The sequence below is a fragment of the Vulpes vulpes genome, chromosome 4 (genome assembly GCF_048418805.1).
Source record: "Vulpes vulpes isolate BD-2025 chromosome 4, VulVul3, whole genome shotgun sequence".
In the NCBI taxonomy this organism is placed as follows: Eukaryota; Metazoa; Chordata; class Mammalia; order Carnivora; family Canidae; genus Vulpes; species Vulpes vulpes.
This window is the reverse complement of record NC_132783.1, coordinates 52247928-52263447: the sequence shown is the minus strand read 5'-3', so window position 1 is coordinate 52263447 and position 15520 is coordinate 52247928. Positions and strand designations below refer to the sequence as shown.

The following is a 15520-nucleotide window of genomic DNA, read 5'->3' as shown; positions in this document are numbered from 1 at the left end:
CTGAAATAATTTCAAATATACTAATTGATAGTAGGCAAGGCTTTGGTTTCCAAGAATCTTCTACTAGTATTTATTCTTTGTCAGACATAAAAAGATTGAATTGGTATAAGACATATTTTGCTAGTTTGAAATATCCTCTGGCTTTTGTATAAATGAAAGCCCCTTTTATGTTTTTCCATGCCCAAGTAGCTTTGCTTTTACAAACTGTTAGAATTCTTCATTCTTTTTAAAAACAGAGATAGTTTTGGAGTACTATACCTTTTGAATTTGTATGTTTATTAGTCACAAGTAGATCACTCATAATGTTGCTACAGTTTCCTCTTTCTCATTTAATGGGATATAATTGTTTGGAGTTTTATTTTTAAGAAATTAAGAGCAATAGAAAGGCAGAGTATTTTCAGAACCATAGGGTCATCAAGTCCTAGCATTTATAAAATTTGTGAACTTGGGTTGCAGTTGATTTTTGTGTTTTTCACATTTGTTTATAGCAGTCATAATAATTACCATATGTTGAAAAAATTAATGTGATACATATTATTTCTAATGCTTACAAACCTTGATGTAGACATGCTTGTCCCAGGAAAACAATCCTAGGTTCACCTAAGTAATTTGCCCAATATCACAGAGTAAGTCAGTCTAAGAGTTAGGGTTCAAATTCATGATGTCTGATTCCAACACAGAATTTTTTGCATTATGTTATTAACTCTGGCCCGGCACCCCCACCTCCACACACACTTGCACACACACTTCCTGACTGCTGGTTTTTGTTATTCCCAGCACACAAGTCTATACCCAAGACCATCCCACACCTAAACTATATTCTCAAAGTAAACAGAACCTCCTTACCTCAGATTTAATTCCTTCTGACACTGCCCCCTTAATTGTGTTGAGGATTATAAAATTGATAATGGCTAACTATTATTTTTTCTAGATATCATATCACTGTTTACAAAGGAACTTGTAATACTTTAGCCCAGAATAACTAGGTATACTTGATATTTATCTGAGGTCTTTTTAAATTTTTGGTATTTTTTTCAGCAACTAGAAAATCATATGAACAGCAGGGAAAGCCCACATTACTTACAAACAAGGGCACTCCAGACCTTCAACATTTATTGCTACAAAGTTATGGTAATTCTTTAGGAAACAAGTATGATTGCACTTTATTAGTTTAAATATTGCTGAGTGTATTAATAAAAAGTGACTTGAGAAGTTTTTTTTTTTTAAAGTGGTACTATGTTATCAACAGACAATATGAAATGAATTTACTTCTCTAACATCCTTAAATACGGTCAACTTTTCTTCTTTGAGGATTATTATTTCACTATTTATGTAGCTCCTACTGCCTGGCACACATGATTGTGCTTTCTACAAATATAGAGATAAATAAGGAGTACTTTCTGTCCTTAAGAATTTCAGTCTATGGAGAAAAATCAACAATTTTTATTTAACACTTATAGTGAAATCTATTTATTTCAAATGAGTACTCTGTGAAAAGGTTTAGAAATAAGAGTCTGTAACTCCTTCCATACTCTGTCGGGGAGTGTAAGAAGGAGATTTCACAAAAATCCCTCAATTTGTCTCAGCATGTCAGTTCTTAAGGTACATCATATGTATGAGAGTTGCAGGAACAGCTTTGGCTATGCCATTCACTTACTATTCTTAAGTCATATACCAAGTAAATTCCTATTTCAGAACTAGCTTACTAATTAAAATAAATAATTCAATATATACTTGATACAATAAATCAAACATATTTATTTGTATTCATATTAAACTTTTCCAGGTTCTGTATAGATTGTAGGCACCTGCTCCAAAGAAGCATGCTGTAGACATAAGGAAAAAAAACTAGCTGAAGTTATTATATAATTAGCACAGAATATTATATAATTGAAAGACTGGGTGGTATAGATTGAGTTGTTCAGTAGAAATATAATGCAAACTACCTATGTGATTTTAAGTTTTCTAGTAGGCATATTTAAAAAGGAAAGGGTTGTGGAAGGGGAGGTAGGCAGAGGGTTGGGGTAACTGGGTGACAAGCACTGAGGAGGGCACTTGATGGGATGAGCACTGGGTCTTATACTATATAGTGACAAATTGAACTTCAATAAAAACAATGAAAAACAAAACAAAAGAACAAAAAAACCCAAGAACCTTATTCTAAGACACCAATGGCTCCCCATTACCCTTAAAAATAAAGCCAAGCTCTAGATCATGGAAAAAAAAAAAAAGGAAACAGGTGGAATTAATTTTAATGATAAATTTATTTTAATATATTTAAAGCATTATTTCTACATGTGATCAATATAAAGATTATTAATGAGATATATAGTTTTTTAAAACCAAATCTTTGAAATCATTGTGTGTTGACACTTACACACATTTCAGTTTCAGCTAGCCACATGTAAAGTGCCAGTAGCCATACGTGGCCATTGGCTACTGTATTAGACATTGCTGGAAAAGATTAGCATTCCTGTTGTTCAAAGAAAGTTTAGATTAAACAAGAATAGATGTATATAGAATATGTAAAACTTATTTTGAGTCATGAAAGTTTAGCAAAATTTATGTGGATAGAAGGAAAGAATATTGTAAAATATTGTAAGATATCTTATTACAATATTGTAATATTGTAAGATATTCTTTACAAGAAGGAATGCTAAACTTTGTAACAAGTTTATTGAAAATTATCACAGTAATTTCAGCTGTTGAGTAGGTTACTGTTTTATAATCTACTTCATATTTACTATTCAGGGAGATCAGTATATAATTTAAGGAGTACAGTGGTAAATTTATTATTTTTACTGTATTTTCTAAGGAACATTAAGCAAAATACTTCCCCAAACAACATTCAGTTGAATAGTAACTTTTTAAAGATATCAGAATTTTTGGTTTATATACATGCCAAAAATGAAACACCCTGTTTGGTGATTCACCATGAACTTGTATATGAACCTTTTTAATTTTGCTTAATTCAGTCTTCCCAAACTTGCTGGACTACATGGCATCACTGTTAATGGTGCTATGGATCTGGTGTCCCACGGAACATATGCTTGGGAGTATTTGCTGTAATATATTTTCTGTTTTCACAGGTCACTGTAAGATGTGTATGAAGAGTGTTTTATTACTATTTCTGGAACTTAGAAATATCATAATGATATCTTTCTAATTACATAGTCAATCTGTCACATTTGGTTAGATGATGACATTTATTCATTTATTCACTGAAATTACTATCTATCTTCTCATGTATGGAAATGCATTTTTCGTGAACCATAGCTACTTTATGTAATTTCTAATGACTCATGTAAATTGATAAATGATAGGCACAATACTTTCTTTGTACCTCATTAAATATTCTGCAGTTAAAAGGCCCAGGAATATTTGCAATCTGTGTTTGATTATTCACTGATTTTTAATGATTTTGAAAAAATTACAGGGACTCTAAATTTTTCATTATTCGTTTTCTTAGAGTGCATAATTAAACTCTCCAAGTATTTGCCTGCAATTTGTCTCCCAAAAAGCTATTGTATATATAGATATTCTTTTATAGACACAGAGGATAAAATTATTTGCTACATGACTCTGCTTTAAATATTTAATCATTTAGGACAAAGTAGTAGATTTTTCTTTCATCTATCTTCTTTTTGTTAGGCTTTGCATTGACAATAAATGAAAATATTTGCTTAAGAAATTTCATGTCTTATTTTTTTTGTCCTTCCAAAAGATGCCCCAATAAGAAATGGGGCCTATTACACTGACCATTTGGAACAAGTCTTCTATTCCTTATTGCCTCCTTTCACTGTATAAATTTGTAAAAGATGATCCACTGAAACAGGTAGCTGTGTGGATACAGAATGAATATACACTACTAGGTAGCTGAAGTGAGGAACACTCAGAGCCAAACCTAGCACAAGAGAGTGGATTTGCCCTTGGAGCACCCTCTTCTCAAAGTATTGGCACAAATAGGGATCTGGGCAAAAGAAACCAAATTTCATCAATGAGCAGCAGAGTGGAGCAGGAATCCAATACCATCCAGCTCCAAGGTTAAGGAGGAGAGACAGCAGCCTGATCACATCATCTTCTCTTACATGAAGTGAAAATCTGGCCATGCTTCTCTTTGAACTGCATATGTCCTGAATATCTAAGGGGTGAATGATGCAAAAACCCCCAATCTTTAAGCATATAATTAGCATAGTATAGTATAGTATAGTATAGTATAGTATAGTATAGTATAGTGATATAGCATAGTATAGTGTAATACTGGCTTTTCCATTCGTCTAAACATTGAGACTCTAGATAGTTCTTATTTTATTTAAGAATAATGGAATGTACAGTAACATGTTTTCAGTGGGTGTGATATTCCACTTTGAAGGTCACTTTTCCTTTACTTTGGGGGCAGATTGAATCCTAAGACTTCCCCTCCAAAGTTTCTCTGAATGATTAACTTCATTGTGTTTGTTTACTGTTGCTAAAAAAAAACAAAAACAAAAACAAAAAAGCCTTATTTTGGTATGGTCATTGAGAATTCATCTTTTTTCCAAAAAGATTTATTTATTTGAGAGAGAGGAAGAGAGAAAGTATGAGCAGGGGGAGGGAGAAGGGAAGCAGACTCCCTGCTGAGAGTAGAGCCCAATGTGGGGCTTGATTTTAGGACCCTGAGATCATGACCTGAGCTGAAACCAACAGTTGGATGCTTAACTGATTGAACCACCCAGGCACCCCGAGAACTAATCTTTGTCAGTTATTGTTGGAAGTCTGCAATATATTATTTTTTCCACTCAAAGAGTGAGTAAAACCATGTCTTTCTACAGTATTTCTTTTTGTTTTGTTTGTGTAGCACTTTGCTCAATTTTAATTCCTCCTAATCAGTTTGTCTAATACTAAAATTGCTACAGGCTGTCTCTCCCAGGATCTTGCTAGAGGTTTTTTGCCCTAAACATAGTAAAAAAATAGACTTCCTTTTATTACTAACATGGGAATTCCTTTTTTGCCCTTCTGTGCTGTTTGCACTCTGTTTTCAATAGCCCAAGAAACAATTATGTAGGTGAAAGGTCTTTTGTTAAAAAGAAGGAAATTAAGCAGCCATTTTCCATTTCCTTCATGACCTACACCTTGCAAGCAAGTGGTCTATGCTTTAGTCTTTTCTGTTTACTTTGTTTCAAAAGAATCAATTATTTTTAGGAGAATTTACCTTTTTGAAAAATCTACATAAAATAATGAAAAATTAATGCTTTAAAATTGTGCTTATAGCATGTAGTTTCTTGAATTGTAAAGTTTGAACAGTTGCCTTCATCTGCATTGCTTACAGTTAATTTCTGTATGTAGTTTCAGGTATTCTGCTGTCATTGCTAATAAAGTTAAATAGTATATATCATAAAACTCAAGGATTGTTTTTGTAAGGCAGTAGTTTCCTTTTTTTTTTTTTTTAAGATTTTATTTATCCATTCATAGAGACATAGAGAGAGAGAGAGGGGGGCAGAGGCACAGGCAGAGGGAGAAGCAGGCTCCACACAGGGAGCCTGACGTGGGACTCGATGTAGGGTCCCCAGGATCAAACCCCAGGCTGCAGGCGGCGCCAAACCGCTGCGCCACCGGGGCTGTGTAAGGCAGTAGTTTCAATCAATATATAGTATTTTGAATTATTATTTAAAACATTTCATTATACTAATCTTTAGTTCATGGTCAGAAGGTAAAGGATGTAAAATTACTAAAGTTGCTTTCGTGGATTTCAGAGGCATACTAAGAATTAAATTTAGCAGAGAAGTAATATTCAAATCCTGTTGACACTGTGAAAGTAAGTCGTTTGATTTCATATAAACAATATTTAAATAAGCCTTCCAGAACTTTCCATGATCTTCATAAATAATGAGAAATATACACATGCAATTGTTAACAATTGTATAGCTTTCTTTTACCAATTTTCTTTTTATAAATTCAGTGGCTAAATATTATTTAAATAGTATGTTCTAGAACTGAAATATTTTATTTTGGTTTTTAATTGTCATCGACTGCTGTTAAAATAATTGTTTTTCACAATCATGCTATTATATGGTTTCATTAGCATATGATAATTGTGTTGTGAGAGGGATGTATTTTTTTAATTTAAATAGTTTTGTGTGTATTCTCATACACTCAACACTTTACACTTCCCTTAAATGGTGACTAATTGTTAAAAAAATGGTCAGTTTCATTGACATTTTCTTTTGTATAACAATACAATAATGGGTAGGAATTTAGTAGCTTTTCTATACATCAGTGGAATAAAATAAACTTCTTTAAGAATTCATTTAAACTGCTCCTAGAAAGAATAAGAGCCTTTGAAATCTCTGTATGCTGCAAGACGAACAGATCAATTTTTCTTTCAATCTTGTAAGCCTAGAAATTTGTGAGTTTCTCAAATCCCTCTTACACTTTTAACCATTTATGAGTCATATTTTTATTGTTGACTCTTTTTGGTTGAGCCTCACCAGGTTAATCCTGCACCATTCAAATATCATTGGTTTCACTGCAATTCAAGGGAGAGAGAATGATTGCATAAATGGTACACTTACATTTTAAATGAGTAAGAATGGAGATTCCTGATTGTTGCTGTAAGAGCTAGTGTTTTGACTGTGACATCCCCATATGAATATCTTGTATTCTGTTAGATACAAGAAAATCACTAAGGCCAGGCCAGATTAAAGAGGGCAGGTTGACTATGCCTCCAAATGGAGGGAGTGGCTAAATCACAATAGAAGCAATGATGAGATGGGAATATTCTTACAACCATCGTTGGAAAATGTAATCCACCACAATATGCTACTATGAGAATCTTGAATTTCATTCTCTAGGTGATTGAGAGTTATTGAATAATATTAGGTGGATGGAAACAAGAGTACTACCTTTTTTCTTAAGTTTGTTTATTTATTTATTTATTTATTTATTTATTTATCTATCTATCTATCTATCTATCTATCTATCTATCTATCTATTTATTTATGAGAGCGAGAGAGAAGCTGAGACACAGGCAGAAGGAAAAGCAAGCTCCCCACGGGGAGCCTGTTGTGGGACTCAATCCCAGGACCTTGGGATCACCACCTGAGCCAAAGGCAGACACTCAACCACTGAGCCACCCAGGTGCCTCCACAGAGTACTTCTTTAATGAGATAGACTCTTCCAGTAATTTACCTAACTTATCTTGATGGAACGCCACATTTAAATTCAGATACTAACCAGATGTCAGTCCTTTGGCTATTTGAATACAATTCTCATCCAATATCTGCTTTTATTAGGTAAACAAATTTCAAGATTTGTTAGCAAATTGGGTATCTTCTTCTGGTGATACTTTGATTTGTTTATAAAACTTTAAACAAAGGATCTTATATATAGTCAAGAGATTTAAAAATTACCACAAGAGGGACACCTGGGTGGCTCAGTGGTTGAGCCTCTGCCTTTGGCTCATGTCATGACCCTGGGATTGAGGGGTCCTGGGATTGAATCCTGCATCAGGATCACTGCAAAGAGCCTGCTTCTCCCTCTGCCTATGTCTCTTTCTCTCAGTGTGTCTCGTGAATAAATAAATAATTAAATTAAATAATTCTTCAGAAAAATTACTACAAGATATTGTCATTTTTTAAAAAGTAGGCTCTATACCCTGTGTGGGGCTTAAGTTCCCAACTCCCTGAGACCAAGAGTTGCATGCTTACCCCACTGAGCCAGCCAGGCACCCTGTCATTTTTAATTACTAAATATTCACTGCGAAGTGCCCAAGTATTGAAGGTTACTCAAAAAAGCAGCTGTATTTGAGTTGTCAGATATGTCAGTATACAAACTAGTTGTGTTTATTTTCTTTTAAATTAAAGCATAGTTATATAGTTATAGTTATATTAGTTTCAGGTGTACAATACAGATATTGAACAAATCTTTTTTTTTTTTTTTGTCAAAGTAAATGCTTTAATGAGTGTTACTCAGAGTGACAAGTGTCTCTCAACAGCTGCTGCCCACCTCCATTGGATATTGAACAAATCTATACATTAGTCAGTGCTTATCAAGATAAAATGTATTCTTGATCCTCTTTATCTACACCCCCCCCTTCCCTCTGGCAACCACCAGTTTGTTCTTTCTGTTTAAGAGTCGGTTTTCTGGGCAGCCCCTGTGGCGCAGTGGTTTGGCGCCACCTGCAGCCTGGGGTGTGATCCTGGAGACCCGGGATCGAGTCCCACAAGGGGCTCCCTGCATGGAGCCTGCTTCTCCCTCTGCCTGTGTCTCTCTCTCTCTCTGTGTCTATGAATGAATAAATAAAATCTTTAAAAAAAAATAGTCGGTTTTCTGTCTCTTATTTTCTTTGTGCATTTGTTTTGTTTCTTAAATTGCACATATGAATAAAATCATATGGTATTTGTTTTTCTCTGATTGACTTATTTTATTTAGCATTAGGCCTATCCACATTGTTGCAAATGGCAAGAGCTCATTCTTTTTTATGACTAATATTCTGTCGTATATGTGTGCATGTGTGTGCGTGTATGTGTGTATGACATATATTTTTCATCTGTTCATTTATTGAGGGACACTTGGGTTGCTTCCATACTTTGGCTATTGTAAATAGTGCCTTAATAAACATAGGGATGCACATATCTTTCCAAATTAGTGGTTTTTTTTTTTGTTTGTTTTCTTTGGTAAATACCACTAGTGCAATTACTGAATCATATGGCAATTCTATTTTTAATTTTTTGAGGAATCTCCATACTGTTTTCCATGGTAGTTACACCAATTTATATTCCCACTAACAATACCTTTTTCTACACATCCTTGCCAAAAATTGTTACTTCTTGTGTTTTTGATACTAGCTATTGTTACTGGTGTGAAGTGATGTCTCATTATGGTTTTGATTTGCATTTCCCTGACAATTAGTGAAATTGAATATTGTTTCATGTGCATGTTGAGCATCTGTATATCTTCTTTGGAAAAATTTCTGTTCAGGTCCTCTGCCCATTTTTTAATTGGAGTGTTTGTTTTTTGTTTTTTGGTGTTGTATAAATTTTTTAAAAAATATATTTTGGATATTAATACCTTGTTAGATACATCATTTACAAATATCTTCTGTTCAGTAGGTTGCTTTTTTGTTTTGTTGATGTTTTCCTGTGCTGTTAAAGCCTTTTTTTTAAGATTTAATTTATTTATTCATGAGAGACACAGAAAGAGAGAGGTAGAGACATAGGCAGAGGGAGAAGCAGGCTCCTTGTAGGAAGCCTGATGTGGACTTGATCCTGGATCTTGGAATCACACCCTGAACCAAAGACGGATGCCCAACTACTGAGCCACCCAGACATCCCTGCTGCTGTTAAAACTTTCTATTTTGCTTCAGTTTTCCTTGTCTCAGGATATATATATATATATATATATATTCACATACAGACAAATGTTGCTTTCTAATGCCAAAGAAATTATTGCCTAGGTTTTCTTCTAAGAGTTTAATGGTTTCAGGTCTCACTGTTAGTTTTTAATCCATTTGGAGTTTATTTTTTTGCATAGTGTAAGAAAGTGGTCCAGTTTCATTCTTTTCTGTATATCTATTTAGTTTTCCCAGCACCATTGAAAGAGGCTGTCTTCTCCATTATACATTCTTGCCTCCTTTGCTGTAGAGTAGTTGTCCATATAAGCATGGATTTATTTCTGGGCTACCTCTTCTGTTCTATTGATCTATTTGTCTGTTTTTGTTCTAGTACCATACTGTTTTGATTATCATAGCTTTGTAGTATATCTTGAAACCTGAGACTATGATATCTACAGCTTTGTTCTTCTTTCTCAGGATTGCTTTGGCTATCTGGGTTCTTCTCTAATTCAAATTTTAGGATTATTTGTTCTAGTTCTGTGAAAAATCTTGATGTTTTGATATGATTGCATTAAGTCTATAGATTTCTTTGGGTTGTCATGGACATTTTAACGTTATTGATTCTTCCAACCCATGACCCTAAAATATCTTTCCATTGTTTGTGTCAATCGTCAATTTATTTCATCATTGTTTTATAGTTTTCAAAGTACAGGTCTTTTATATATTATTGGTTAAGTTTTATTCATAGATATTTCATTCTTTTAGTACAGTTGTAAATGGGATGTTTTCTTAATTTCTCTGCTTATTATTTCATTATTAATGTAAAGAAATACAACAGGTTCCTGTATATTAATTTTATATCCTGTGACTTTATTGAATTTATTTCATTTAGTTGTGTTTATTTAGCTTTGTGATGGAAATGAATGCATTTTAGTGTCTAATACAGCATTTTCACTTGGAAATATTTTTAATACTACTGAATATTTAAAAAGTTGATAATTCCATCTTAAGGGACTTTACACTTTATGTCATTTGTTGTCTTTATGTTGTATCACTAAAAAAAGGTGGAGACCTTTTATAATTAAATGCATGTGGAGGATTGACTTCTTTTTTTTTTTTTTTTTTTGAGGATTGACTTCTTAATGTTTTATAGGAACAGAAAAACAAAGTGAAAAGTAGCTTTAATCCTGAATAAAGTATATTAAATATTTAATCTTATTAGAAAGTACAGGTATTTATCACAGAAAGTACAATATTTATCACAAATATTCCACGTCTGACCTAATTTCAAATTAATGATATTGGAGTATTTTGAATTCTTAACTCCAAAAGAGTGTGAATATTTAGTATGTCTGACAGTGACAAATGCTAAGGAGAAAATTAGAGCAGAATGAGGAGGAATGGTAGTGCAGTAGTGGTTGCATTTTTATATGAGATGTTCAGGGAAGGTCTTTCTGAGAAGATGACAGATATTTGAGTGGAGATCTTTGGGCAGCACATTTGCGGGAAGATTATTTCAGGCAAATAATAAAGTGAAAAATCCTCTTGACAGGCAGAGACTGTCTGTAGCAGAGTGGTCTCATGATAGATGAGGCCCAGTATGTGTACAGGGTAAATTATATTATGAAGGCCTTTGTAAGGACTTTGGCTTTTATTCTGTGTGATATAGGAAAGGACTTCAATATTCTTAAAAATGAGTGGGAAGATCTAACTTAGTATTTAGAAGGTGCACCCTCGCTTCAGTGTTGGAAGTAACTTTGTAGCAGGGTGATCAGAAGAATGCAGATGGTGCCTTTGATGAGAAAGGTAGCAGTGGCAGTAGAATCATACTGAATTGCTGAAGGATTAATGTGAGGTGGGAGATAAAGGGACTTCAGGGATAGCTGGTTTATAGACTGGGCTGCAAAGATAGAATTGACATTTATTTATTTATTTTTAATTTTTTTTTAAATTATTTATTTATGTAGTCATACAGAGAGAGAGAGAGAGAGAGGCAGAGACATAGGCAGAGGGAGAAGCAGGCTCCATGCACCGGGAGCCTGACGTGGGATTCGATCCCGGGTCTCCAGGATCGCGCCCTGGGCCAAAGGCAGGCGCCAAACCGCTGCGCCACCCAGGGATCCCTTAAAATTTTTTTTTTATTATTTATTTAAGAATTGACATTTATTGAGATAGAGAACTTTGTGAGATATTCAGGTATTTGGGAGAAACCAGATGTTTACTTAGGAAAATGTTTAGGTTGAGATGTCTATTAAACGTCCAAGGGAAATATTCAGTAAGATCCATGTGAATCTGGATTTTAGAGGCTAGGTCTAGACTTCAAAAATGGATTTTAGAGTCCATGGTATATAACTGGCATTTAAGGGGTGGAACGAGGTGAGATCACCTGGCAAGAGGTATGCATTGAGAGAAGGTATGTGCACATGTGGAGATTGTGGAAGTGATGAGGAAGAACTAGCAAGTATACCAGGAAGGAGAAGCCAAGGAGGGAGCAGGAGAACCAATAGTGTATTGGACCAGAAGCGAAGTAAAGTAAATTAGTCAGGAAAGAGATTAGTCAGCTTGGACAAATATTGCTGATAGAACTGAATTTAACAGTCATCTTAATAATATAGATATCCATTATGTTGACAAAAGCAGTTTTGAAATGGTGGTGATAAAAAAAAAAACAACTGGAATATTTTTAAGAGAAAAATGGGAGAAACAGAATTAGAGACAGTAAGTATGAGCAACTCTTTTGAGAAGTTTTGTTACAAAAAGGGGAAGACAATAGGGCAATAGCTAGATAGAGACAGTGCTTAAGGATTTTTATTAATTTGTTTTTAAGACTGAAGACATTATGCATGCTGGTAATAATTTGATGGGATGATCCAGAAAGGAAGATGAAATTTAACCATGTAGTGGAGAAAGGGCACAATTATTTCTGGAGTGAGGCCACTGAATAGCTGAGAGGGGAGGGAACTCAGTGCAAATGTGGAAGGACTAGCCTTGAAGAGACACATAAAGTTTATGCCAGTAATGGAAAGGAAGGAAAACTATGTGGGCACAAGGGCAAATGAGTTGCAAATATGGGGCTGGAAGTCAGGGAAAGTTCTTTTCAAAATATTTCTGTTTTTACTGAAAGACAAATCTAAGAGTGAGGATGTAGGAGAAAGTGTTAGAGTTTTGAGAGGGGAGGAAAGGTATGAATATATCATCTAGATAAGTTGGAGAGGGTAGACTAATGGAATTATGTGAGAGCACCAGGAACACACTAGATGGTAAAGCTGCTGAGTTTAAGATATAGTCAGCATAGTGGTCAATAAATATTTGTTCACAAAAATGAATGACTTGTGGATTTCCCAGTTCTTCTAAGAGCATCTCCCCTTAAAGTTGCTGGATCATTACAATGGAAAGTGGCTGTATTTCCTAAAGAACATTACATTGGAAGATCCAGCCAAGTCAGTGGATTTGATACGTAGCAAAGACACCATCAAAATTCTTGCTAATTCAGTCTTGGATGAAGTAAACTCTTATCTTTGAACTATCATATAGACTTTTGAGATAATGGACTTTAGAGATAACCTTTAGAACATTTTCCTAATTTTATAAATGAAGAAACTGAGGTCCAGAGAGATTAAAAGAATCCCTTATCTTCTGTGAATCTTACATATCTTTTTCAGAGTATTTTGAGTATTATAGTAAGCATGCTCTCCAGGAAAGTTACATTTTATTCTAATTTTACTCTTTCTAATAGGGAATTCCTGCTTGGTTTTTCAATTTGTGTTTGATTGCACAGTTATGTAAATTATTTCTGACAGATTTATTATTATGGGAAGAAAGATGAGTTAAGAATTCCAGTTTAAAAGGTCATTAATTTTAAAGAAATGTGTCATGAATTAATGTTTTGAGTGCTATATTTTTCCTTTTACATTATTTCTTCTGGATGAATCAGATTCTATCAAAAGAGATAGGTTACTTAAAAATGATTAAATAGGAGTTATATAAAAAGTCTTTGAAGTGGGTATATTGTTCCCCAGAAATAGATCGAATATAATACTCAGCTAGTGAAGCATTATCATTAACAATACCATATTACATGTAGCCTTTCTTTACAAAACTAGCTATAAAAAAATGTTTTCTTTTTAAGAAAACATTTAAGACATTTTCAGTGTCTTCCAAGGGGGTGAGCATTTAGTAAATGAAAGTTCTCTCATTGTATATATATTTCTTAACCATACTGCCTGGGAAAAAGATGTTCTTGGCTTATGTATTTATCCAAAGTAAAACTAGTTACATTCTACTTTTAATATAGTAACAAGTTTAATGATGGGCAAGTAAGCAATAACTATACAGACTTCAACTTCAGCCGACTTTCCTGAAATTCAGGAAAAGCAGTTGATATCAGTTGAAAAATATGCAATGATAACTTATGCATGCCTACTTTAAAAAAATCAACGTTCTGGACTCTTGGATAGCAAATACACATTTTGGAAGTATGTTTATAGAGTAGAACATGTCAGATTTTTCTAACTAATAAATCTAAACATAGGATGTATGTTAGTATATAGATGGTTAGGGAGACCTTAAACTCTTCGCTCTTTTGTGCTCTATTTGACAGAGGGAAATAGACATGAGATACTGGTGGTCAAATAGGAATCAAGGTATCTACTTAAATAGTAGGCTAAGCACTTTCCAATTAATTCCTAAATATAGAACTTTCTGGCAAAAGTGCAATGGAAAACATGCCTTTTTAAAAAAGTGTGCTTTTTAAAAAGATGTTATTTATTTATTCATGAGAGAACAGAAAGAGAGGCAGAGACAGGCAGAGGGAGAAGCAAGCTCCCCCGGGGGAGCTTGATGGAGGACCTGATCCCAGGACCCTAGGATCACAACCTGAGCCAAAGGCAGATGTTCAACCACTGAGCCACCCAGGTACCCCCAAAGTGTGTCTTTTTTAATTAAACAAATCCAAAAGATCTACAGTCAGGCTCAAGTTGTGCAGTTCACAAGAATGGGGGTTAAGGTGAAAGTCTATATAACTCTTGCCTCAGATCTAATCTTTGAGATCCCCCCACTATGGGAGCCCTGTTCAAGTGCTTTTACTACACATGAAGAAAGTGAGAGGGTAGGGGCAGAGATGGGAGGGAGTCTGCCCAGGATTGGGTACTGAAGGTTCAGAAGCCAGAGGCTTTGCAATGTGCTTGGATATGTGTGTGTTGTATATGTATGGATAATATTTAATTAATGATACCCACTCATTTGTGAAAATTCTGATGGATAAAATTTGTTACCTTAATTCCCTGAAGAGATATGAAGAAATTGGTAGAAAGGAGAATTTTTTCCATACACAGACCCTTGGTACTCAAATGTGAGGTGGACATTGGATACATAGCAGCTGTAGTACTTGGAAACTTGTTAGAAATGCAGAATCTCAAGCTCTGTTTCTGACCCACTAAATCAGAATGTGCTTTTTTTTTTTTTTTAGCAGACCCTTCTCCATTACCAGCTGACTTGTTTATCAATTAAATTTCAGAAGCAAAATAATAATAATGATAATAATAATAAATTTCAGAAGCATTTCTCTAGATACCACATGTGTTGCTATATTTCCTTCTATGAGCTAAGGCATAATAGATGGAAAGAGTAGAAGGATTTCTACTTATGGTTGGAGTTCATACTACTTTATTATCATGTGCTTAGTGTTTTTGAAATAACCCAAGATATACTAGGTAAGGAGATGTTTTGAGATTTTCAACCACAAAACTGCAGCAATCAGATCATCTCATTTTTCAGATGTGCATGTTCGAGTTCCATTTATCATTTATAAAAGAGATTTCTGCTGCTAAATTTTAAAAAATGGGTTTAAAGATAAAGGGAAATCATATTAAACTTCTAGTGAGGATCCTCTGGCATTAATTATCTAGCTAACTAGTTATACAGTAAGGGCAAGTGATAACCTCACAGAGTCTTGATTTCTTCAGGAGTGGTGTACTATGCATATTCAGTATTTTTGAATAAATAAAAACTGAGTAGTGTGTTTGGAGTGTAGGGTGTCTATAATTGTGTTTGTATACTGTTAGTGATGGGAAAGAGAGTTATATTGGTGAAATGTGAGATTGGTTATCAAGGGTTTTATGTCCAAGGAAAGGTTTGGAATTTACTGAGACCAACAGAGGTTATTGAAGGATTTAGGAAAATGCATGAAGTTGGCAGTTTAGAGGACTGATT

The 15520-nt window shown here is 34.2% G+C and overlaps 1 protein-coding gene across 5 annotated transcripts in view; it reads left to right on the top strand.

Moving 5' to 3' along the window:
* CCSER1 (coiled-coil serine rich protein 1) overlaps positions 1 to 15520 on the top strand; it is a 1368919-nt gene that overhangs the window by 69222 nt on the left and 1284177 nt on the right. The window lies entirely within an intron of this gene.